At 43.9% G+C, this 26,535-nt stretch overlaps 1 protein-coding gene across 1 annotated transcript in view; it reads right to left on the bottom strand.

Annotated features, from left to right (window-relative positions):
* IGSF11 (immunoglobulin superfamily member 11) overlaps positions 1-26,535 on the bottom strand; it is a 640,837-nt gene that overhangs the window by 480,944 nt on the left and 133,358 nt on the right. The gene's annotated exons all lie outside the window — the stretch shown is intronic.

Raw genomic sequence — 26,535 nt, 5'->3', positions numbered from 1 at the left:
GCCGATAGTCTGTCAAACTACTAAAGAACACGCAAAGCTGATACCGTGGCCCAGTCTTTGATTTCCTTCACAGCACAAGCTGAACATCAAATGCTGTGAAAGAGGCAAGTTCAAGGGGTTTTGCAATCCTTGTACATTTTGACAGTTTTGTGTAAAACGCAGATTGCAAAAACATCTTTTGCAAAAACACGGGCTATGAAATACAGATTGGCAAAATCTGGAACTTACTGAAGTCACTCTTTTAATTATTTAAACATGCATTTAAATTCCAAAATTTAGCCCTGCTCTCATCCTCGTATTTCAGCTCTAAAATCTAACATACTGAGGGGGCAAACCTAGGATCAGGGAATATGCTGCAGGTCGAAGTTCTTGAAGACAGATATTTATGCTACGTCTAGACTTTGGTGGTCTATGATTTAGAATCTATGTTACGGCAAAAAAAGTTCCTGCGGTCTGTGTGCACCTGGTCCCTATACTGACCGCTTCCAATGAAGGGGTATACCTGCTGCTAGGCGGGACAATTTAGCACAGTGAATGGATGATGCACAGAGAAACAACACACACCATTTGAAAGAATTGCAGTCTGTTGAATAACTAAAAGCAACACCTTTTATAGGGAGCGCAGCGAAAGAAAATTATGACTCAACAAACTAGGAGATTTAACATGGCAGGAGTGCATAGCTGCAGTAGAGCATTCACGAGAAAAAATGGTGTGCACTTGTCCAAAGTCGGGATGGATGTGTTTATCCACAATGTGCAGGATGCACTTGAAACTGCGGGATGCAAATAGGGAACTCTGAAAGGGGGGGGCTGTGTCATCGACGATAGCCTCCTCCAGAGCTGTGGCGGAGTTACAGGGCGATCTGGAGGCAGACGGGTACAGTAAGGGTACCTCTGCGGCAGACTGGTACAGTAAGGGTACGTCTGCCTGGCACAATAAGAGTGCCTGAGCCAAAAACCTGGAGCCGCAGGGAGGTTCCGGGAAAACCGTGATGGCGCCCCGTTAGTCCTTCGGGCAGTTGGGGGGCCAGACCAACCGGGGTGTGCCATACCACGCTCCGCCCTGAAAGGGGCGGGAGTATAAAACATGATCACGTGATCCGGAAGGGGATCTGCAAAGGTGCTGCACTGTCCGGGTGTCGACCCACCGTGCCGGCTGGCTCATAAGGTGGGCGGGGCAGCGAGGGGCTGCCTGCTCTGGATCGGCCGTAAGATAACCCACTAAAACGTCATACTTTTGTTGTATGAAAATAAACCTGCAGCAGTTCTTTACCCATAAACAATGTGTCCGGTGTAATCATTATATGGGCAAATGTAAAATGTACAGTGGGGAGCGGATGACGGTGTGGGCACTATGCCGCTGCCCGTGTCCCCCACAGGGGACATCAGCAGGGCAGCCCCCTTAGTGCCCATTAGTCGGAGCCCCCCCCCAGTCTTCGTAGAGCGGGGAAGCTCGAGCAGTTCACCAGTCCCTCCCCTGGCCGGATGCACCAGTGACGTGCATCCGGGGAGGGCACGTTTGGGGGCGGGCTGGGTATTTAGGCCCCTGCCGCCCAGTACGCGACCTCTTTGTCGGTCGTTCTGCCCTGCCTACCGTGCTGCACCCACCCTATCCTCGTACCCAGCAGCGTGGCAGGCGGCATGCAACTTGAATGTTTTAATATTTCTTTTGTGTTGCAAGCGGAGTTACAGGGCGATCTGGAGGCAGACAAGTACAGTAAGGGTACCTCTGCGGCAGACTGGTACAGTAAGGGTACCTCTGCCTGGCACAGTAAGGGTGCCTGAGCCAAAGACCTGGAGCCGCAGGGACGTTCCGGGAAAATCGCGACGGCGCCCCGTTAATCCTTCGGGCGGTTGGGGGGCCGGCCAACCGGGGGTGTGCCATATCACGCTCCGCCCTGAAAGGGGCGGGAGTATAAGACATGATCACGTGATCCGGAAGGGGATCTGCAAAGGTGCTGCACTGTCCGGGCGTCGAATCACCGTGCCGGCTGGCTCATAAGGCGGGCGGGGCAGCGAGGGGCTGCCTGCCCTGGATCGCCCATAAGATAACCCACTAAAACGTCATACTTTTGTTGTATGAAAATAAACCTGCAGAAGTTCTTTACCCATAAACAATGTGTCCGGTGTAATCATTATATGGGCAAATGTAAAATGTACAGGGGGGAGCGGATGACGGTGTGGGCACTAACACAGGCACAAATGGAAAACAGCTTCATCCAGGATGTGGATGCACTATGAGGTTGGAGACGTTTAGAGGAAAAGAAAAGGAGAGCTCTCCAGATTCGCCATTCTGAATAATTAGCGCCCCACACAGATGCGATAAAAGGGGCAGCGCGAGGCGCCGTGCCAGCAGAGGAAGTCTGAAGTGTTTCTTCTTTCTCTAACGCTGCATTTTTATCAACGACGTTCCAACCACCCCTTCCCGCCCTCCCTCCCTTTCATCCCTCCTAATTGCAACCGCCACAAATAGGATAACGAGCGCCGAGAAATAAAAGATCATTTTTGAGAAGCGTCACTAATTAGCAGCTTTATCTTTCATTCGGTAAATATCGGAGCTAAAAATATTAGTGACGACAAAATAAGTGCAAAAGCGCGAGCTGGCAGGCGGGGGGGATAGTTTCCTTTTTTTTCTCAGGGAGGTGGACAAATGGACGTTTAAACAGAATGATTAATGAGGCTTTCAATGACCAAATGAGTGGATGATTAGAACCATATAAAATATTTAACCCTCACAAACTTTTTGAGCTGCAGGGATTTTCACCTCAATAAAACAGCACGTGACTTGATTGGAGGAAATGACGCTCGATATATATCCCTCCCGCCTGCCACCTGGAACTAATGGCGCCCTATGCCCCCTTGCCCCCACCCATCCACCAAAAACTTGAAAAAGATGAGAACAGCATCTTACCCGAAACCCAACGCACTCTGTTTACATCTAACTCCTCTTCCTGCAATTACCCGCCTAACCGCGGTGCGAATTCTGCAGTGGTGCGGCGGCTTGAACAAGTAAGCGGTGCCGCGTCGGTCAACCGACGTGCGCAGCACTACCGAGGTGGTGCCCGTGACAGCCGTTGGCCGACACACGCATCTTTGTGCACTGGCCTCAGCATAAGCGCACCAAACTGCCTCATACATAGACCACACAGCATCCGAAACTTTTCCAACCAACCACCCCACCCAGCCACTACAATGTAAGTACTACCCAGTGCTTAACTTTTAAAAATGTATTTATTAGGAGCTCACTACTGGTCCAGTAGCAATCCATATCCAACACTTTCCCAAACAATTAACCTCCCACCCTACTACTGAATTCTGGGGCTGCCTAGTCTTAATGCCACCTCTTGCCTGTTTTTTCCACCACTCTACACTTCCTGCCTCTTTAACTCACTTTTGCAGGTTCTTTTTATCCCTGCTTTCTTTTTATAACAGTTCTCCTATATTTCTCTTACTTCTTCTTTCTCCCTTTTCTTCCTTTCGCTCACTTGCTCTGGGTCAAAGTTTAATGATGAACTATAAATCTTGATCCCCAAAAGTGAATGCTGGTGCCCACCAACTGCAGCCACTTCTTCAAATAAACCCCTGGTACTACCCATCCCTTTATTGATTTGACCCTCTTTCAAGGGTATGATCCACTATATAATGTAAGTTTAATACAAAACAATATATTAAAAATTCTATACGTGTATGGGTATGAAAAACTGATTTTTTAAAAAATATTTACCAGGCCACAAAATATTTTCTCATCAACCTGTAATAGTGACAAGGAGTTAGTGAGGTTGAGTGCTTTGATATCTTTAATTGAACCAGGTGTCGAATGCATTCATTGAGAGTTAGTGTCCCTTTGATCCTGTGGAAATTCTGCAGCCGGAACCCTTGAGAGCAAGTTGTCAATCACCTGGTTATGTCCTCATAGGTGTGTATTTCTCCATGGATTCACGCATGGAAATCAAAGGCTCAAAAGAGTCAATGCCTATGTATTTATTTATCCTTGTGTTTACTGAGGCAGTTGTCTGGCTTCTCTTGCTAATAACATAATTTATATTTAATTTCATGCATGACCACCTCACTACTCACGAGCCTCTGAAAGGTGGGAAGGGTTGTGGGTCAGTCGGTCGCATACCTGATCAGTGGTCCCATGTCATACGTGATGCCTGCAGTTGGTGCTTCAGATAATGAGACCCCACACCTATGCAAAACAAAAGTCAGAGATGGGAGTGCGTGGTTGGCTGCCTGTCTGGTTGAATATGTCACACATGGCAAGGGGCTACTTGTCAACATCGCAGTCACCTGTCAGGATTATGTCTGAAAAGCAAGCGCTGGACGCAAAGGTGGATGGACATATTTCACATCACTCCAGCTAAACACCCATTTCAGGGCTGAGCATGCCAGAGGCAGGCATGGTGAATCCTGCGTGAGTGCAGCCCTAGACTTCAGATACTGTGGCCCACCTTGAGAAGGAATTTGTTTGGATCGGTCACCTTCCCTGTGGCAACAAACGTATGTGCCGGCACGGCTGGCAACTGCAGCTGAAATCAAGATGGTGCAGACAGGAACCATGAAGTGAATACCATCGCTGAATGATGAAAAGGAACTAAGGCGATGGAGGTGCTTTCTTCATCCCAGAGAAACCAGACAGCGGTGAGTTAGCCAGCAAGGACATTGCACCTTGACTCTCCCGTGGCAAACCGGCACCGTTGGGATGCCTGTCCAGGTTTGCCCAGAGTGGTGAGGGCTCCCTGGGAGAGAGCACAGGGTACAGATGGTTGTGACAGAGTGAGAGTGGAGTTCACTGGCAGATCCCATGGACTGTAAACAAGTTAGGACTGGGAATGGCCTAATATTGAAGAGAAATACATGTGATATAAGGAGCAGAGTCCAAAGAAGCCTTTGGGCAAAACATGGCTTATTCAGGCAGTACTAAACTAGCATCCTGAATGGAGCAAGAAGAATAGATGGTGACCCTCTAGGAAGGCTCAACTGACCTGGCCCGGGGGGGGGGGGGGAGCAGGGGATTATGGACACTAAAGTCTCCAGGCACTTTGGTGTCTAGTGTGGATGGAAGAGTGATCAAGATGGAGTTATGTAGTTATGTCAGGAGAGCCTCACCTCAAGGCTTTCAGGGATGGAGCAGACGGTCAGAGTATTGGAACAAAACCTGCTTACCACTGTCGAGACCCAAAAACGAGTGTGTCAGGATGAGAAATGCCAGAATGAGTCCTCACGCTACAACGCTGCAACAATCCTGTCGAGGATGGAGACGGAGATAGAAAGCCTTGAGAACAGAATGAGAGCTGCACGTTTAAGAGCACTGGGATTGTCTGTGCTCCCTAAGGGGGAGGCAAGGTAGCCCTGGTACTTTCTTTCCTAAAAAGCACCATGTTGCTATGGGCAACAGAACCCAAGATACTTACCATGAAAGCAGAGCTACCCATGAGAGGATCAGGAAGACCACGCCTGAGACTGTGGGAGTAGGCACAATTGTTCTAGTGTTGAGTGGTCCAACCTAAAGGGAAGTGGTCATGTGAACCACTGCAAGGCAGAGATATCTTCAAGTCAAAGGTAACAACATTTGCATGTCTCCCAATTTAAGCAGGATGGCGATGCGAAGGAGACAGGATCTGCAGGTGATTCATACAACTGACCTTGATGGCTTCTCCAGCAAGGTTGAGAGCGGTGGAAGGTGGCAAAACCTATGTGTTCACTCAGGTACATGTTGCCCGGGATTTGCTGGAGGCCAAATGTTGGAAGGATGTGCCCCGCGGTCTGGGTAAATTACATGTAGCTGGTTTAGATGCCATATACGTACCGGTGTGAAATTCTCCCGCATGCACAAGGGTTATGAAGGGGAGGGTGTACTTCTGGCATGGTCTGAGAATTATTTGTGACACGGATGAAGCTTGATCATCTGTTATTTTCTGATTTCTTTGTGCCCGCAAGGGAAGCGGAAATATTTATTCATGGTTACCTCTTATATTCAGTGAAGTGGTACATAGAAATTGAGAGATATTGTGGAGATTCTGATTAAGGTTTCTTATGCAGATTCAATAAAACATATTTAAACATGAAAAGTGAACAGACTTGAAGCATTGCCCATTACATGTCAGAGTTGCATTTAAGAGGCTGGCACAGCTGGGAATAGTTGGACACATACGGGGATTAGCTGTAAAAGGCAAGTAGGGCTGGGTCAGTCAAATGACACTGGAAGGGTTTATTCAGATTTAGTCACTTGTCACTGTAAGATGGCCAGAGCTGGGTACAGTCACCTAAATGTTCGGATAACCACTAAAAGAGTGAAACTACTGAAAAGTAACAGCTGTTTATTAATTCACAATTCAATGGTACTCATTTTATCAACCTCAGAAGAATAAAAGACTGAATAAAACTCTGGGGATTTGAGCCTATATCAAGGGTCAAGCACAGATCCATGCAATGAATGTACTAGTCCACTAAGGCACCACTCACCACAATCTTCATGCATAATTTGGACAAACTACAAATCCTGTCATGAAAATATATGTTTTACTAATACTGTATGGCAACAAGGACAAGTGGAGAGCCAGTGAGTCTAATAAGTGTATTACTATATTATGACTACTTCATTTTGTAGCAGCCTTCCCACACCCATACCATTTTCTGTTTGGTTTTGTCTGCTTTGGGACTCTGTGCAGTATCCTAATCAGTGTCACAGTGCTGGTTCTTTTGCCCGAAACATATTGTAAATTGGTTACACCCAATTGGCTAATTTAACTTTCCAGTAAGGCATGGTAGGCTGGCTCAGGAAATTCATCAGTGGAATAGAAGTTAAATGTCATTTGCCAGCTGCAATGTTTATTTATACCACCCACATATATGACTAAAGTTTATGACTCCAGGGAACACCACTGTGTTCTGGCTGGGCTGCAGTTTTAAAGCCACTGCAGTGACACACCACAAGGAAAGTTTATTGACCATGTAGGAAACCTACTTTTATATATTGTGTAAGTCACTCCTAAGTGTGCCTAGTACAGCTATATGCCTTAGTGATTTATTTGTAAGAGTTGGATATTCTAAATAATAAGGACATTTATGTCCGAACTATGTCCGAACAGTGAACAGCTGCCTGCAGCATTTTCTAATTGTGCAGGCACAACGCCGTTTTCCATCAAATTTGATAACAAACTAGGAAATGGCAAAAATTATTTTCACTTATTATTACAAATCTAATTCAATGATAAAATTACATTTTTGATAAGTGTATTGGAAAAGCTTCTTTAAACAACTGCACTTAATGGTGCCCAGGAGAAAACTGTCTTAAGACCAGTTTTCTTGGTAGCGTCACATCAGTGACTCCAATATACTTTCCAGAATAGGTGTCAATGACAAGTGGACAATGGGGTTGTCTCTGGGGACTTAAGGTTAAAGTGGTGCCAACAATGACCAGGGCCGGCTTCAGCACTGGTGGGGCCCTGTGCGACAATGATTGTTGGTGCCCCCCCACCAATTGACCACCTCCGCCATGTTTTCCCTCATTACCATCATTTGAAAATGCCCCCCAAGTTTCCATAACCACTGTCTCTTAGATTCATTCAGTTTTATAGCGCCTCAGATACGATTTTAAGATGTCAGAACACTTTACATCACACACGCATTGCACAGAGACAATCATCACTGTGCAAATCAGTATATAGGAAAGGTTACATATGACAGAGGCCTACAAGGAGTAGGAGTCACAGGTCATCCTTGCTGGTAGGCAGTGTGGTTTAAGCACAAATTCAGAATTTAATTTAATTTAAAATGTAACACAATTGTTTCTTTAATAATAAGATTTGATTTCAACTCAAATGAATCCCTTTTTTTTTGCAAAATTAGGACAACAAAAGACTGGGCAAAAAGATATGGCTCAAATATTTTCCTTGCAATTTACATGCAGCAGGCACATTAACCCTCTGCACTGTGATGATTCAACACTTCTACTAGACAAAGCTCCTGTCTTTCTCCAGGAAGAACATTAATCACCGGAGTTGTCATTTTTATTTATGTCTGGAATTTGCTGGGTCAATGTAGGGCATCAGGTGCTTTTGAAAGATGAACATGGCACCCCCACCCCAAGTCAGTGCCTGGTGCAGTGGCACTGATCGCACCTCCCTAGAGCCGGCCCTGACAGTGACACTTAGGAGTCATCTTGGAGGGTGGCAAGACAAGACTGCAGCTATTAGGTGTGCCACAATAACTCTTCCTTTGAAGTGCAGATACCAAATGTGTGTTTCAGGGACTAACCCCATTCATTCCCATACCCCACTCAGACATTCTAACTGCGCTCGCAAGAGGCGAAGCTGGTTCTAGCACAGGGAGAGGGAAGACTATCCCATTTCAATAGGATTGTGTCTGAAAGAGAACACCAGGCTCTTTCAAAGGGAAGAAGGATAGAACCATCTTGAATGAGGAACTCCAATAACTGGTCAGTAGACAGAATGCTGGAAATAGGAAGAACATTAAGAAGTAAGATTCTGCCTGACTGATGGGGAAGGAAGACCTAATGACTCATGACTCCTGCTGACAACCAGCAAATTGAGCTGCTCAGCAAGGGTCAAGTTGCTGAACTCCTGTTGCTGTCACAATTTGTTCCTTGCTCTCTCATGCACCCCACAAGGGGGGCCTAACTGTAGGTTTTCCAGTGTTCTAATAAGATTCCAGACCTTCCCCTGTACATATGTACTGACTTCCAGCCATTTGGACTTTATTCTTAAATTTCACTCCAGCTGCGATCCATGCCAGGTTTTGTGGAAGCCAGTTTGCTCACGCTAAAAATACTTGATGACCTAGAATTCCCTGCTCACTGCTTCATCTCCACCATTGCAGGCCCAGGATGGCTAGAGGAATTTAGCACACCTGTGGCTGACAGGTGCTAGCCTGTTCTCACCTGAGGTATGGGATAACACTGAGCTCTTTTGCACCCCAGTTTCCTCACTCCAGCGTTGGTCATTGTAGCAGTGTTCCTGTTAGACAGACCCTTTATTTCCTGAACATTTGCTAGCCCTTGTTTTGCTATCCTTGTTCCTTGATTCCTGAGCTTCCTTTTCCCTTGTCCCAGTTTTTAGTGTTCTACCTTTTTGTTCCCGCTATCTTAGCTTCTGGTTTCCATGTGTTGTTGTTACCTTCTTTCTGCCAAGTCTACCCTTTGTTTTCCCTTCTTTCCTGTAAAGTACTCCTCTTTGCCACCTCCTAGCTAAACCCTTGCTGTTACTACCTTCCGTGTTCCTGTCGGATCACAGCTGAAAACCTAAGTTGTGTTTCTTGTCCACGGTGAGTATTGTCTTTGAGCTACTTTTATATAATTGCCAAAGGTATCAATCAGCTCCACAGACCCTGCATTTGCATGTTTATCCTATATGTAGGTATTTACAGTACCCTACGCAGTACATATATTTTCAGGGTACATACACATGGAAATAGGAATAGTAAATGTGTACGTCCCTATGTTCCCTTTCCTTGAGATATTTTGTCCCTCAATTTTCTGTCCTCCATATCTTTGTACCACAATATTGTTGGTGTCGATTTTCCAAGGCTCCCAAATGTGTCTCATTAACCCCGCCGATCTTGGCCCCGAGAAAGAGGCAGAGTCAGTGTCTGAAAGGATTATACCTACCGTCTGAGTCTAATGAATATTTTGATTTTCTGGCCCTGAGGGTGAAATAGAGCCTTTGTGTGTGAAGCGCTTACGGAAATTGCAGCGGATTTTTTCCTATTAACAGATGTGAAAGCTGACATGTTCAGAGGGTGATCTGACTGCATTTTACAACCAGCAGAAAGGAAATATGACAGCACCATTTAACTTTGTGCAGTGAGAAAAGAGGCCGGTGAGCAGGTGAGGGGACGTGTCAGCCGCGTGAGTGAGCACAAACTTGCTTTCGGAATGGTATAATGTGCAAAGCAGAAACATGGGAAATATTACATTTGTGTCTTGTCAAAAAGCGCTTTATGAGGCCTGTAGAAAAAACTACCAAGCACCGCGAAGGCGGTGGTGAGGAAAGCAGGGGCCTGGGCCTTGAGTAGATTCTGGCAATGAGATATGAACACGAAAAATCTGTTTTATGCTTTTTGGGTTTAATGTCTCAACGATTTTTACATTGCAGATATGTCTCTCTCCAGGCCTATTTAAATCTCCATCTAAATTGCCTATCATAGCCATTGCAAGCTGGGCCTTATGTGGCATTGCACATTGCTTTGCACTGAGTCTTGGTGGTTTGATGACAGAGGCGGGGGTGTGCAGCCTACTACACAGAGGACTGGTGCATAAAGGTAAACCACAACCATTACATAGAACACGCGTAATTCACAATTCTGGATTTTCACAGTTAGTGTGTTTCAACTATACATGTGCATTTTTTTATGGTCTGTGTAAACTGAGCGTGTCAATGTATTTGCAAATGTGTACAGAATTCGCTTTTACATCTTTGTAAATAGTTTTATATTTAATGGCGCTCCTTCTACCCGCACACCCTACATAGGTGTACGCAAGATACGCAGACAATAAGCATAGAAATTCACCTCAATATGTTTGTGAATACCCACAGACTTACGACTGTAATCCTTTGCATTGCATTTCCCTGACAACTGCCCTGAAGCTCCCAATTACTTTTTATTTTTTATTTTATTTATTTTTATTTTTAGAGTTTTAGAGTTTTCTATAGCGCGAATCAAGACCCAGGGTAGGGTATCAGAGCGCTTTACATATAGAGCAAGGTGACAAACAATGAGTGAAAACACATTGTATAACAAAGAAAAGCATAAAAGTAACAGCATATAGTAAAAGGGTGCGGGTGGATCGCAGCATTGAGCATTGTTCTGAGCATTGAAAACAAGCTCGAGTTCGTATAGGTCTCAGCTTACTTTCATTAACTCGAAGGTAGAGGTAAATAGGAGATTGTATAGCTGGGGTTGTCTTAATTTACTTCTGTTCTAAGGGCAGACATGAATTACGACCACTGTACACACATTTTAACGCAGAAAGACTCAGGCCTTGCTCTGTGCTGGAAACGTTGCAACCCTGCGGAAAAGTAAGCGCCGAGAAGGCTTTACTAACAGCACATTGAGGTCTAGGCCAATGCCAAGAACGTCACATAGTTGAAGAAAAAAACAGTGGTTCATGTAAGGAACCACTGTTTGTTCTTCAACTATTAATACACCTGGTTCAAAAATTGGGGTCCCCTTGTGATACTATATATATATAATAACGTCACCTAGACATGGTCCATGCTTTGTGATTCACGTATAAAGTACACATGGGTACATCACTACTTTTTTCCCAGTGAGTCACACTTACACCACGAAAAAATATCTTTCAATAGACCTCAGATGGTCTGGTATATAGTGTTTTGTTACTGCATTTATATACCGCGTGCTAAAGCACTTTATATGAACGGAACACTTCCTTAATTTCTGTAATCACTTGTGAGTACAGGAGAAAATCCTTATCTGAGGAAAATGATGTGTAAATCTGCAGAAATATTTTCACGTTTCTGTGGAAAAAGTGGTCAATTCTAAGGAAACTACAGTGAGACGTCATATTAATGTTTATTAGACAACTGACAATAAGTACATCAGACTGCATCAATGTATTTACTTGGAGTATGTCTACATGTTTAAAAAGCAAGCTAATTCAAATATATACTGGGTCTATTTTCAGCTAAACTTGCATAGTTCTCATCTCATGTCAAAGAGTCCGGCACCCTCACACATATCACTTCCTCCCTCCAGTGGCGTAGCTAGAGCTTCTGGCAACCGGGGCTATCCCTCAGATTGGCGCCCATGATAGGTACTTGGGGGGACGAGAAGGGAGAGTGGTGCTGGCGAAATAGGACAGCGAGCAGCGGGGGAGGATTGGCAGGGTTTCAGACACTCATGGGAGCTATCTAGTCATTTCTTTCTGTTCAGTCCAGGAATTCCATCTAACTGGTAGATTCCTTACAGTTTTCCTGCGAACATTCTGACCTTGGAAGGGTCCTCCTATTCAATGGAGTTGCCCAATCCATGTGATCGAGGATGGTGTCGGGTTCAGACAAGAAATTGCCACAGTTCTTTTAAGAAGGTATGTTTTTAAAGTGTTTTCTGAACTGAAAGAAGATGAACTCATAAACAAATTCTAGCTAATTTCACAAGAGGAGGACAATAACTATCAGAGCTTTAATCAATGCTTCCGATACCTGCAGTTATTTTAGTAGGAGCGGGCAGCATTTCTGGATAACAGATGTCTCATGGGTAGTGTGTGGCCGTTTCTTATAAGTAGGAAGTGCCTCTACAATATAAGGCTGCATGTATGGAACACAAAACCTGGACTGGTTGTTTTACTGCTTCAGAATATAAAGGCGGGGCATCAGTGCCCGGGTGTCGTGGTTGTATTTTTTTTTTAATTTAGGAATAGTCTACATGCCAAGTTCTGGATCATTAGCAGTTCCACATTTGTGCTTCTTCTAGGTACTTAACTGTATCTAACCTATTTGATATTACGAGAAAAAATGCCAGAATTGTTGGAATAAGAACCCATAAGCATTCTGCAAGCAGCTAGCCTTCTTGTCTTTTGTTTGCTGCACAATACACAAGGTGAACAGGAAGATTAGTGCAGAGTCAAAACTAGGGGAACCGAAAAGCAAGGTAACAGTCACTGCTCCTTAGCAACACAACAAACTCGGAAAAGCACAGCAATCGTAAACTATTCACCTGAAGATAACACTGTGCCATTATTTCATGAACATAAAGTTCATAAGGAGAAAAAACTTCTCTGAAGAACCAGTACCTACTGCATGACAGGTTTCATACATTCAGAAAATTGCAATTTCTGGCAGCTGTCCTTCAAAGCACTGGAAACACATTTATTAACCCGCGCGAGACAAGTCATCTCCATTGTCACTGGGCCAGTGACAATGGCGACTGTTTCCATTAGGTGACAGAGCCTAGAGAGGCGAGCCATCATGTACCAGTAATGTCAGGCCTGACTAGCAGGCATTAAATTACCAAACAAACACACAAAAGGGCATGTTACTTTTCAGTAGCAGGCTTGTGGCCTCTTGAAAGAGGCCATGATCTTGCTACTGAAAAGCAATAAATCAATTAGATGTCGGCCTGTCAGAAGATTAATAAATAGGTTTTTCACAGTGATACTCGCACTACCTAAATCTGCAGGTCCAGAAAAGCTCTGCATAGTATTGTGCGCCTTCTTACTCACACAATAAACACATTGTCCTATAATAAAACACCAATACACACAAGCAGAGCAGTACCTACCATAAATCAAGCTGCAAAAGCCACCTCGGTCAGCACCCATAAGCCACAAGTGGCACCTGCAAACATGGCCCGCTCTTGGGGGAGAGGGAGGGTTTTTAAATAGGAGAAAACTGCAATAAATTAGGCAAAACAGCACTTACTTTTGATTGGGGCACCAATCGTATTCACGTGAATGCTTTACAAACATCCGGTCCACAAGTAAGTCAGAAGACTCACGGCCAAGTAAGGGATCTCGAAGCGGTGGTAGTTGGTCTCAAACTAAGGGGCCTATTAGGATGGCGTCCATCCCCCACCCCCGAGGTGGCGGGACCGTCCGCAGGGGCTGCGGCGGTCCCTCCGGTGCAATTAGGATGTGACCGCCACCCTGGCGGTCACATCCCGTATCTTTAACCTTGCGACGGGTGCTGCTTGAAGCAGCACCCGCCGCAAGGTTAAAAAATGCATGCCTTACATTTACATGCACAAAGCGGCAGGCACCGCATCCTCCAGGCCGGTGGTGGCTTCCGCCGGCACGGAGGATGCGGATTCACCGCCATACTAATCGGCCCCTAAGTTAGACTGCTGCTGGTCTTAATCTTGCTGGACTGTCTGCTGCAAATCACCCTTCACTGCAGAGACTCCATTCAAGAGAGCGTGTGGTGGTGCGCATTACTGGTACATATTTAACAGTACAGTGCAGGGGATGGCCCAAAAAAATGCCCAGGGCCGTCATTGGAAGCACTTTTGCGCGATACACGATTGACGGCACTGGGATCCACATACACTGTACGTGGTGCGCTGCACCACCACTAAGCTAAGTGGTGCAGCATTTGCAAGCATGTGCGCTTGCACTTACCTACACGTGTGCAGTGCTGCTCAGCGACAGTCGCACGTGTGGGTGTGGGGGGTGGTGGGTGACCGCTTACATCACTGTCAGTGTCCTTAACAAAATCCTGGACTGGTCACAGGCCACCAGTGGCGCGCAGCGCCGCCCGCCGCCCCCAAAATAATGCTGCCTGGGGCGGACAGCCCCCACCGCCCACCCGAGCTTTGCCAGTGCCTCCCCCAGCCTCAGCAGACGTCTGTGTCCTGATGCTGGGTCCTAGCAGCTACAGGGTCTGCACCTTCTCACACCTTTCCACCAACCCCGCTGGGTATATTTATACATCCCAGGGCGCAAACATGCTTGTTGCATTCAACTATAGATCATAGGATCACTGAGTGATTTACTTCAGCTGGTCAGGTGCCCAGGGCTTTCACTGGGATGCAAAGTGGAGGGAGGGTGGGCGGCTCTAGAAGAGGCAATTCAGGATGTGGCTTAAACACTTAAGTAACATATTTGTGGTTCCCATAGTGTGACATCCAACCTGTATTTCGGTGCCTCTGTAACTTTTCTGTTATTGCATCCAGACGAATACCGAATTTGGCATACACCAAAAACCCGGACTAATGGCTTAGTCAGTGATACAAGTTTAAGGTAAAGTGAAATACAAGAGTAAAAAGAAACAGAAAAATTGGAAAAAACAATATTCTGGAATAGCTAACCCTGTAAGAGAATGGAAGGTGAAGTAAAACGTGAAAGAGAAACAGGAAATAAATCGTTGACATGGATTAATTACCTTAATATTTTTTGCATTCATTGTTCAGAAATCGATCAGGGGTTTTCTTAAGTAAAACTAGGGAGAATGATACAGGGCCCGAAAGGGACTAGTCTCAGTAGCCAGTTTTAATTATTACAGTGTCTGAGACTCGAATGAACCCGGCCACTTACAGCCCTGCAGATGCACCACAAGGACTTACTATCCTGGTGCCTACCGCTCAGCTCATTCTGCAGCTAAGCTGCAATGCTAGTAACAAGCATTTGCAATGCAACAGGTCTCGCGTTTACACAAGTTTAAGCTATTAGCATTGTGAATGAAAATGTGGTTTATTTATGTTTTAAAAACCATAACATAAATAAATGGCATTGTCATTAACAAGGCTAATAGTTCAGATTGAGTAAATGCAAGACTTATTGCAAATGGTAGGCATCACGGACAACAGGAGGGAGGGGGACGCCCGGACAAAGGGAGGGAGGGCAAGTAATGACAATGACACAAGCCAATGGTGGAGAGTGGGTGGGGCTTGTATTCCCTACTCCACTACAGCAGATCGCCAAAGCAGCGCATAAGCGCTGGCTCATGCTCGACCTAATGAATGAGTCCTTGTGTAATGTAACTGGTGCATATGTAAATCGCTCCAATACCTTCGGGTCGAGTTCGTGCAAAATAAATCTGCAAAACAAAAATCATTTAACCAGAAAGCTCAACCTTGGCAACCGTACTATATGCCCCCTGTGGTAAGAACTCTGGCTAAGCGGCATTTGTGACGGAACTTGGGCGGGAATCACTAAAGGTTCAAAAACACTATTATAGACAGTACCACAGAAGTAGGACTACAAAAGCAAGTATCATAGAAGACCATCTGGATTATAGTGGGAGTCGGCCATATTGGAAGAGGAACACTTTGACTTTGATGGCGGTGGAGTGAATTTAAAGAAATTGATTGTAGCAAATGGCTGAGTTTGTACATACAGAAGTGGTGAAAAGCATAAGACTTTTTCTTGCCACATTTACTGTTCCAACCGTTGACCTATATTATCCCGAAGGAGCCAGTTTCCGTTTCCCATATGAGACGGTCTTCCTATGGAATGCTTAGCCTGTTGAAAATGGAAATATTCCACCAGTTACGAGAATGCAGCGGTTAATATCTAGTCACTTTTAAACTTGGAGGAAATACAACTAAGTGATAAGTGTTTGTTATTCCCTAAAGAGTCTTTTATGCAGGCAAACCCACGGACAACGGGAGGGAGGGAGGGCGAGGAGTACGGGATTAGAAGGCACAGACAATGGGAGGGAGGGTGGGGGTTAAAGAAGGCACGACAACAGGAGGGAGGGCGAGGGGGTAAAGAAGGCACGGACAACGGGAGGGAGGGTGGGGTGGTAAAGAAGGTACCAAAGCACGTTGTGCCTGTAGTAGGAGAAACTAGATCAATAAAATAGTGCTCACAGTCTAAATAATACAGATCACCTAACAACCGAAGTAAAGGGGCCAGTTGCCATGGGAGGAGAAAAATGAAGAGGAGGCGGTACTAAGAAAATACTAACAAGCCAATTTACGAATGAGAAGCCAGCATTTAGGACGGGGAATGACACAAGCTAATGTCAAATATGGGCGGCGAGTGGGTGGGGCTTCTATTCCCTACTCCACTGAAGCATCTCGCCAGAGCAGCACATGTGCACTGGCTCAGGCGCGACCTAAAAATAATGAATCCCTTACCCCGTGCCAGCAGTGTTGCTAGTCTCAGTGAATAGCTGCCACTGCGGCTCCACTCGCTTGGACCCATACAATACTCTTTCCTTTCTTTCTGGGTTTTCTCCCCCCCTTTCCTCTGTCTGCAAATTCAGGCACAGGCAGACCATCTTCTAGTAATTCATTTAAAAAAATGTAAATCTGCTTTCAAAATGTCCAAAATCTGCATGGAACTAAGAAATCTGCATTTTCCACAGAAAAACCTGTAATGCGTATTTGGACAGTCCCCTCTCATATCTGAGAGGACAAGTGCTTAAGTCTGCTCCCTACGCATGCAAAAACCAGGAGGTCATGGAAGGGCTCTGCCAGGATTTATTTTATTTTTGTTTATTTAGTTTTGTATAGTACATTCAGTCTCCAAAGGTGACAGACTACTTTACACAGAAGTACTGTATAAAGTGTTATTAAAACATCACAAAGTCGAATAAAGAATAAGAGAAAAGCGCAAACAATATAAAGGATGAGATTCAGGTGAAATAATCAGTGATCTTAAAGAATAAAGTAGATGAAATAAGTCAAGAGGAGACGATAAGGAGGATTAAATAAAGCATTTACAGAGTCAGTGTGTTAAATGGACAGAGACTGAAGGGTAATAAGCACTTTCACATCATTAATTTGAAATGGAAATGACAAGAACTGCTCAGCGGGGGTTCAATACTTTTAATGGGAGAGAACTGGCACCTTCGAGTAACAAACATGCACTTTGAAATAGAGAGTACCTGCACTTTAAGGCTCTGCAAAGTTACACCTTAAGCAGAGGGTTAGATCTAAAATGTATCAATTTTCATGAACTCTTTGGGGAACTATAAATCAATCAACCAATCAGTGGATTTATAAAGCGCGGCTAATCACCCAGGAGGGTATCCAGGTGCAATACAGAGCTCATTTATAAGAAGGTTGAGCTAAAAATAGCAATTGTCATCTTCCAGGAAGTGTGGGAAAGGTGGAGAACAGTGCAACCTAAAGCATGTAGTAAAAAAACATAAAAGCAAATATGTGGAGAGTGAAGAATTCTTAAAGGAAGGACTGTTCTGATTAGAAAGCAGCAAAGGAGGATCAGTGAAAATCTTTATTTAGCACGTTTTGGATATACATGTGTGTGTGTGTGTGTGTGTATATAAAGATACATAAATGTATCTATATGTATATAGACTCACACACACACATATATACATAAACACACACAGATATATGAAAATGCACTAAGTGTAATATTTTAATATCTTAATTTTTACATTTGTTGAACGTGATGAGGGGGGACCTGGATTATTGATTAAACGCCTCAAGTGAGTCATGAAGTCCCTACCCTCTCTTAATAATGTTAATAAATATGGAATGCCCCAGAAAATAGACACGAGTGTGGGGGAAATGGACATTTTTTCGGAGTAACATATGTACCCATCCACGCGAGGACTCAGATTCGAGCGTGAGTGACTGATATCCCGAAAACGGACATGCCATGAGAAAATCCCAATGTGAGGCAAAGATGCTTCCTAACTGTATGGGGGTGGGGTTAGCACACCTCTATCTATATGTCTCTTTATTATGTACGCAATTACTGCATGTTACAATATGTTGGTTACTCTCTGAATGCGGTCATGTATGTGAACTACTCTACTCAATGTGTATTAAAATGCTAATAAAATGTTTAAAAAAAATAATAATAATGGTAAAAGATAAAATATGATCTATGCATCTAAATATTTGATTTGTGCCTGTCATCTTTTTCTTGAACATTTTTCTTTGTTTTAGAAAAAGGTATTTAATCAAAACCCATCAGCAGATGGTTAATTAGGTAAGATCCTCCTGTTGTACCCGCAGTTTGTTTACCAAAAAACGGTGTTTTTCTCATGCTAGTTTTGCTGTACAGTAGTAATAAATATGTGGATGTTTGGTCATGGGTCTATCAGTACAGTTGCTTTGAATAACTGATTACTATTGTTGAGTGTTTGCAGGTGCCACTTCCCCCCCTCAACAAAGGTAATAAATAGCACATTATACTGTACACATCTGCATATATGGTTTATAATATGGAGTTTCATCATAAGTATTTAACCATACTGGGAAGTAAGGATTTAGACGTGCAGCAAGATACAATCACAATCAAGAGATATTATGACCATGGCAGCTTAAGGATTTTGGGGGCCCTGGACCAAACATATTTTGGGGCCCCTGTTCGGAACAGTTTTGAATTTGTGATCCAGTTTCAGCTCTTTCATGCTCTCTTTTGCCAGCTCACTGACAGTGCACAGGCATACGTGTCCAAATTTTAACCCCTTGTGTGCTCAGGACGGCCCCGGCTGTCCTACGTTGCGCTGGGCTTGTGCTCAGGACGGCCGGGTGCCATCCGAACACCGTTGTTTTCCGCAGCGTGACACAAATTCCGTGCCTGTGAGGAAGAATTAATTAGTGGGCAGAGTTCGGACGGCCCCCGGCCATCCAGAGCACACGCCCAGCGTGACATAGGACGGCCGGGGCCACCCTGAGCATGCAAGGGGTTACGCCCCCTAATTAAATCCATGCACCGCGGTAGAATTTGCGCCACAGGAAAGGGGTTAAACGTGTTTACAATCTAATATTCAGGAATAGTGATGTTTTTTGAATATTATAACACAGCAGCAGATCACTAATATTACTGCAAATAATTTCTGTGACACCCTCCCATTTCTCGTACGTGAGGTCCTGCTTTGATTGAAAATAAACTTTCTTTTATGGATGTTGCATGAAAGATAAACACAACATTTCTCAGCAAAATGTCTGTAATAGACTCTCACACATCACAGTAAATTAAGGGAATAATGGTATTTATAACAATCTGTTTAAGAATTATTCAAGATCATCAGGGCTAGACGCTCTGAAGAACATAACTGGCTATATTAGGGGGTCCCCTGAAAGGCTGGGGCCCTGGGCAAGAGCTCACTCTGCCCATGCCTTAAAACGTCTCTGATTATGACTATTAGGGAACTTGTTTTCATGTGGAAAGTAACTGTTTTGTGCATTCTGTGAGTCAGAAAAAGTATTTTTCTCATGTCACTTTTGCTGTTCTGGGGTAATAAGCTCCAATTTGAACTTTGCACTGTAGTAATAAATGTGTGAATGCATGGTTATTAGTACAGTTGCTCTGTGTTATTCAGTCATATTTATTATAACGTTCCTGGCATAAGTATTCAAAAATAATATATATATATATATATATATATATATATATATATATATATATATATATAAATATATATATATATATATATAGCTATATCTATCTATCTATCTATCTATCTATCTATCTATCTATCTATCTATCTATCTATCTATCTATCTATCTATCTATCTATATATAGATAGATAGATATAGCTATATATATATATATATACACACACACACAAAACACCCACACATATATATGTATGCACTTAGTATGTGTTTATGATATATTCGCAGTGTGTGTGTGTGTGAGTGCGCATGTACCTTACACATGCCTAAGTAAAAAGTATTCAGCAATTGCCACCCACCGAGCCAATCCAAGAAGATAACTATTTATAAACGTAGGTACTGTGACTGTGAGAAAAAACACAGGTTGCCAGATTAGCATTATTAAAATTGTGTTTAACTGAAAATCCCCTGAGGAGGTGGAGGAATTACAAAGACGGTACAATCGACCCCCAGGCAGAACAAAGGTTAGTAGACAACTAAGAGGAGATAAGACACAAAGATAAAAAGGGATTACATATGTCTCTGAATCTCATCTCAGCACTGGGAGATCTCAGATGCGATGGGGGAGGGGTGCGACGAGGGCTCAGTGCAGTGTGCGCGTGTGGCTCCTCCGCTACACTGACTTTGACTGTTTTGAACCCTTCGCTTTTAATAAGTACAACAATGGATTTATAGCATTACAACTGATTAATTTGTTGGACTGGTGCTATACAAGTTGTTATAGTTCCAATTCAAATGATAGTTTCAGCATTTGCTGAGAATTCGGTAGCTATTGTACTGTTTGCTAAGGTCATTTTATTTTAAATTGAATTACCACTTTAATATGTGGGAAAGTACAGATGATCACGAGCTTACCACTCCTGGCCTATACTTCATCGACAATTAAAAAGATTTGGCTGGAAATGCTTTGCAACAAATCTTCTTTGCCACTGAAAATTAATCTCAGTAACATTCCACTCCATTGCTTTTTAGCTTGTCTGTGCCATCACAGAGACGGATAACCATATGCAAATCTGTTGTGGCCCTTCCCCATATGAACAATCTAACCCAGTTTTCAAGAACCACACCCCCTTTATACAGGAACAAAAACAACCTCAACATCTCCATTCATCAATTTTACTTGAAATGAACACTACAAAGAGATATTCCCAGTATTTAAGATGTGACAGTTCTTTCAATCATCCACCTTTTCTCTTGGTGAGTCTCCCTCGGTGGAATGGTTCATATTAACAGTAATGTGTCCCTCCAAACCTATGGTTGTAGTATTATCCACTTTCACTGTCAAGAACTTGTAAGTAGCTCCCATCTCAGTATGGTTATTGATTGGGCCACTCCCAACCACCATCTTGCATGACTTGCAGTTAAACCCGTTGCGTGCTCATGACGAGCTGAGCTCGTCAAGAGGCACTGTTGAGCTGCACTCGTGACGAGCTGAGCTCGTCATGACCGTTGGAACGTTCACACGCGGGGATAATTTCCCCGCTGTGCTGAACGTTCCAAAACGGGTGTGGTCATGACGAGCTCAGCTCGTCCCGCAGCCAAGGGGTTAATCCTTGCAATCACATGTAACAATCACAAGGTAACATGTAAGCACATCTGCCTTTAAGGCCAATTTCACTGTAACAGTACAGTGGCGCATTACTGGCCAGGGGATCGCCTAGGGCAAGCCCATCCGTAAAGAACCACTACCAGTCACAAACAGGCATGACCCCACTCGCCATAAATATCCAAGATTGAAAAGTTAATAACCAAGTAAGTGCCACCAGCTCTTGTATACTAATGGAGAGCATCCCAGGTCGCATAACACTAATGAATTACTCACACAAGACATTTAATTTCACTATTTTCCTCTATCATCTCACACAATGTGCATAAATTGGCTCTCAAACCCTTTTTCATGCTATTCTCTTGCAAAGAATGAGGCCTGCCCACGTCATATGGAACTATGCTAATCAAAGCATCAAAGCCATTATCTGCAGTGCAAAGAATACAGCAAAGCACAGACTACATATGGATGAACTGTTTTCATCTCATAAATTAAACATATGGTTCCTCACAGAGACATGCCTCTCAGATGATTGTGAATCTGTTCTGGATAAACTTGTACAGGTGTGATCATAATGTAGGAGCAGGACAAGGTGTGGATTTTATAGCTATCACTGAAAGTCATCCCCAGTAAAATCCAAATAGGACCTGCCATTGAAGCTATAGCCTTTGCTTGCTTAGTCGAAAATATTAGTTTACAATTTTCTTCAATTATATCATCCCTTGTATCTTTCTAGCACTAATCTGCACTACTTAGTTATTAACCCTCAAAAACATAATGTCACTGTATAAGATAACTTCACATTGTAGCAAGATGACAATTTTGGCCCAGGGGCCAATTTATTACAAAAACTGTAGGTTTTTAATCTTCACTTCAAGAATTCCCTAACCTGCTTACAACACCAACCACACATCAGGTCCTTTCTGCGCATCCTTTGATATAATCACCAAAGAGAACTTCACCAAATTTGATGAGAAATGGTGTGAACTAATCATCATCTCTTCTTCCCAAGGGATTTGCCTAGCTCCCTAAAATGTTGTCTAATCACATCCTAACCTGACCTTGATACGAATCTACAAAACCAATCTCCCTGGCTTAGCAAGAATAGAAATGTCTATTCATCGGTTAAACGTACACTTATATCTGAGAACATCTAATTGCCATTGCGGTTTCCGTGGAGGATTTATAGTGTGGAGACAGCTACGCTGAAAATTCTGGATGATGTACATATGTTTATGGAGGAGTTTCATATCTTCTGGTCCTGTTAGATCGTACAGCGGCATTTGACACATCTGATCCTGTTAGTAATTTAACGCTGCATGGAAATCCAGAGGACAGTGCTGACTAGGTTTGCCTCTTTTCTATCAGAATAAACACTTATTATAAATGTTGGCTATCTATTCCCATCCGTATCGCTATCCTGGAAACAAATGTATCAAGTGTATCAAGTGATTCCAGGATAGCTACACCAACGGTCGCTCCATCGTAATAATAGTTCATCAAACAACTTAGTTTTGTCTCATCACACGTGGACCGTGACTATATGCATAAGGTTTCCCGTAGAGGAATATATGGCCCATTAGGTAAAACTTAAATTGATAAGGCCATCAACAGATTCGGTTTCCAGATAATCGTAAACCGATAATAATTGATTTCTGTCATCCCATTTAAAGCCAAGTGACTGTGAAATATTTAAAAGGAACTTCCATCTTGATTGTACGAGTCTCCGAAGGAATATATAGACTATACAGAATCTAAACTTGCGCCTTGCGAATTTGAGAATAGTGATTTAAGTTACCATATGTTTGAGATCCTGGCATAAAATGAGACAATCTGGAGAAGTCACAGAAATACCCCATTAGATAAAATATTCATTGCTTGTCCTGAAGAAGGTGACGAAATATTTGTTATCACCGAAACGCCGCGACAACAGTTCTTTTAACAACAAATTGTTTTTAATGTGTTTGCAAGTATATTGTTCTTAACAAAATAATGTGAAGATCAATTTAATTGATAATGTTTTGTGAATCAATCTAAGTGAATTTTGTGAATGAATTAAATTAGTTTTTAATAAAACTATTTTTATCACAAGAATTTCTTTTCACATTGAATGCCATTTACTAATTTATATAATATTTCTTCTTAACTGTGTATCAAACTACATTTGTTTAAAATTTCAGCAACCTGGAAACTAAGTTATTGTCTCTTCACTAATGCTTTTGGATTGAATTTAGATCACGTATTCATCATATCTGGTTTGCTTGTGTTTCTTACAGATCTAGTGTGTTTTATTTGACCATTGGAAAAATGTGACTTTTTGTTTTGTATTCTGGTGGGTGTACCACAATCCAAACTCAGTCCACTGAAATCCACCTACCAAGACACCACAAAATAAGTGTTCTTTTAAAAAGAAATATGGTCACATACCCCCATCTTCACTTCTTTATTTTGGCTTCCTGTTGAGGCAAGTTCCAAGTTCAAACTGGAATGCCTGAGACACAAGGATCTACATCTCAACACACAGTCTTATCTCACAAACCAGCTTGAAATCTATGGTGGCAAGTGAGGTTTTTTAAGCAAGGATAGTTCCTTACCAGAAAGCCCCTGAGATAGAACACCCAGACCCAGCACAAATCATTCTCAGAGGCTGCCACCACATTGTGGAATGTTCTTCCAAATTACCTTAGCCTCTTCCATGCATCGGACGGCCCCCAGCCATCTGATGTCACAGTGGGCGTGTGCGTCGGACGGCTGGCCGAATTGCGCACACGTAGAATTTGCACGCATAGCGGGGAAATGTGTGGCGCATGGAAGTGGTCAGACTGCACTCAAACCTGATGCCTTTCTGTTGCCAGGTAACGATTCACCTGTTTAGGGTACATCTTCCCACCATGTAGCTCACTAAACCTTGCACCTTCACAGCTTATGCAGCTGGTTTGTTTTATTGCACTGAATCATGATGACTTCCTTAACGTCACTTGTAACAGTTTATTCATAAATAATTATTATTTAGAAGGTGATTCCCTTTGTTTAGAGAGATCTCAAGGGGATACCAGTTCATATAAGTGTCCCATCCCCTTCAAAGTATCAGGGAATCCAATTCACCTTCCGAGCAAGAGACTTTAGTTAATTCAATATAGACCATCGCCTCACATCATTTCCTCAAGATTTGGCGGATTTGATGGCCCAGACAGCAAAGTCCACATTTGTAAAGCGCACAATCACCCGTAAGGGGTCTCTAGGCGCTGGGGGCCGTCGGGAAGATTAAGAGAGCTATTGCCCAGAGTCACATGGTGCTGGGCTAACCTGCCGCCGGAGCCGGGGATCGAACCGTGGTCCCCAGATTCCAGCGTCAGTCGCCCTGGCCGCGGCGCCACACCTCTCCCCTCCTCTAACTGGCAATCTTCAGTCACCTGCTTTTACTCAGCGCTTTTGGATGTCCAATATCAGATTCCTCCAGCCTGCCCGAGTGGGACGGGTATGCTCAGACATGAGTCCCGTGCACTCCATGCCACTGGAATCAAGCTATCCTGGCTGATGAGGGCTGAAAGCCCGAATCCGTTCCTTGGATGCTTGTTTATAGTCCAGGGAGGACCTGACTTGGCAGTTCGGGCTGGACTGTTCCCATTGGGCACAGGGTGAAGACTGATTTGCATATGGCTGGGTTCAAACTGGAATGGCATGGTGAGCAAAAAAACAATGGATTTAGGCCCTGATCTCTGTACTGGGGTAAATGTATGACATTGTTCTGCATTCTGTCCATCAACTGTTGTTTTTGCATTTGTCACTGCGAGTGGGATGGGTATGCTCAGACGCGAGTCCCGTGCTCTCCATGCCACTGGAATCAAGCTATCCTGGCTGATGAGGGCTGACAGCCCGAAACCGGTCCTAGGATGCTTGTTTCCAGTCCAGGGAGGACCTGGCTTGGCAGTTCGGACTGGACTGTTCCCATGGGGCACAGGGTCAAGACTGATTTGCATATGGCTGGGTTCAAACTGGAATGGCATGGTGAGCAAAAAAACGATGGATTTAAGCCCAGATCTCTGTACTGGGGTGAATGTATGACATTGTTCTGCATTCTGTCCATCAACTGTTGTTTTTGCATTTGTCACCCCGAGTGGGACGGGTATGCTCGGACGTGAGTCCTGTGCTCTCCATACCACTGGAATCAAGCTATCCTGGCTGATGAGGGCTGAAAGCCCGAACCCGGTCCTAGGGTGCTTGTTTCCAGTCCAGGGCGGACCTGGCTTGGCAGTTCGGACTGGACTGTTCCCATGGGGCACAGGGTCAAGACTGATTTGCATATGGCTGGGTTCAAACTGGAATGGCATGGTGAGCAAAAAAACGATGGATTTAAGCCCAGATCTCTGTACTGGGGTGAATGTATGACATTGTTCTGCATTCTGTCCATCAACTGTTGTTTTTGCATTTGTCACCCCGAGTGGGACGGGTATGCTCGGACGTGAGTCCTGTGCTCTCCATACCACTGGAATCAAGCTATCCTGGCTGATGAGGGCTGAAAGCCCGAACCCGGTCCAAGGGTGCTTGTTTCCAGTCCAGGGCGGACCTGGCTTGGCAGTTCGGACTGGACTGTTCCCATGGGGCACAGGGTCAAGACTGATTTGCAAATGGCTGGGTTCAAACTGGAATGGCATGGTGAGCAAAAAAACGATGGATTTAGGCCCGGATCTCTGTACTGGGGTGAATGTATGACATTGTTCTGCATTCTGTCCATCAACTGTTGTTTTTGCATTTGTCACCCGAGTGGGACGGGTATGCTCAGACGTGAGTCCTCTGCTCTCCATGCCACTGGAATCAAGCTATCCTGGCTGATGAGGGCTAAAAGCCCGAAACCGGTCCTAGGATGCTTGTTTCCAGTCCAAGGAGGACCTGGCGTGGCAGTTCAGGCTGGACTGTTCCCATGGGGCACAGGGTCAAGACTGATTTGCCAATGGCTGGGTTCAAACTGGAATAGCATGGTGAGCAAAAAACCGATGGATTTAGGCCCAGATCTCTGTACTGTGGTGAATGTATGACATTGTTCTGCATTCTGTCCATCAACTGTTGCTTTTGCATAAGAAAATTAAGGAGCATGTATCCTATGCACGGTTCTCACCTTGTTTGGGTAATTTACAACTGGAGGTCTGATAGCCTCATATAAGAAATTGATGTTATTAAACAGAAT

Source organism: Lissotriton helveticus, chromosome 8 (genome assembly GCF_964261635.1).
Source record: "Lissotriton helveticus chromosome 8, aLisHel1.1, whole genome shotgun sequence".
NCBI classification, from domain to species: domain Eukaryota; kingdom Metazoa; phylum Chordata; class Amphibia; order Caudata; family Salamandridae; genus Lissotriton; species Lissotriton helveticus.
The sequence above is the reverse complement of the archived record's forward strand: the minus strand, read 5'-3'. Positions and strand labels throughout refer to the sequence as shown.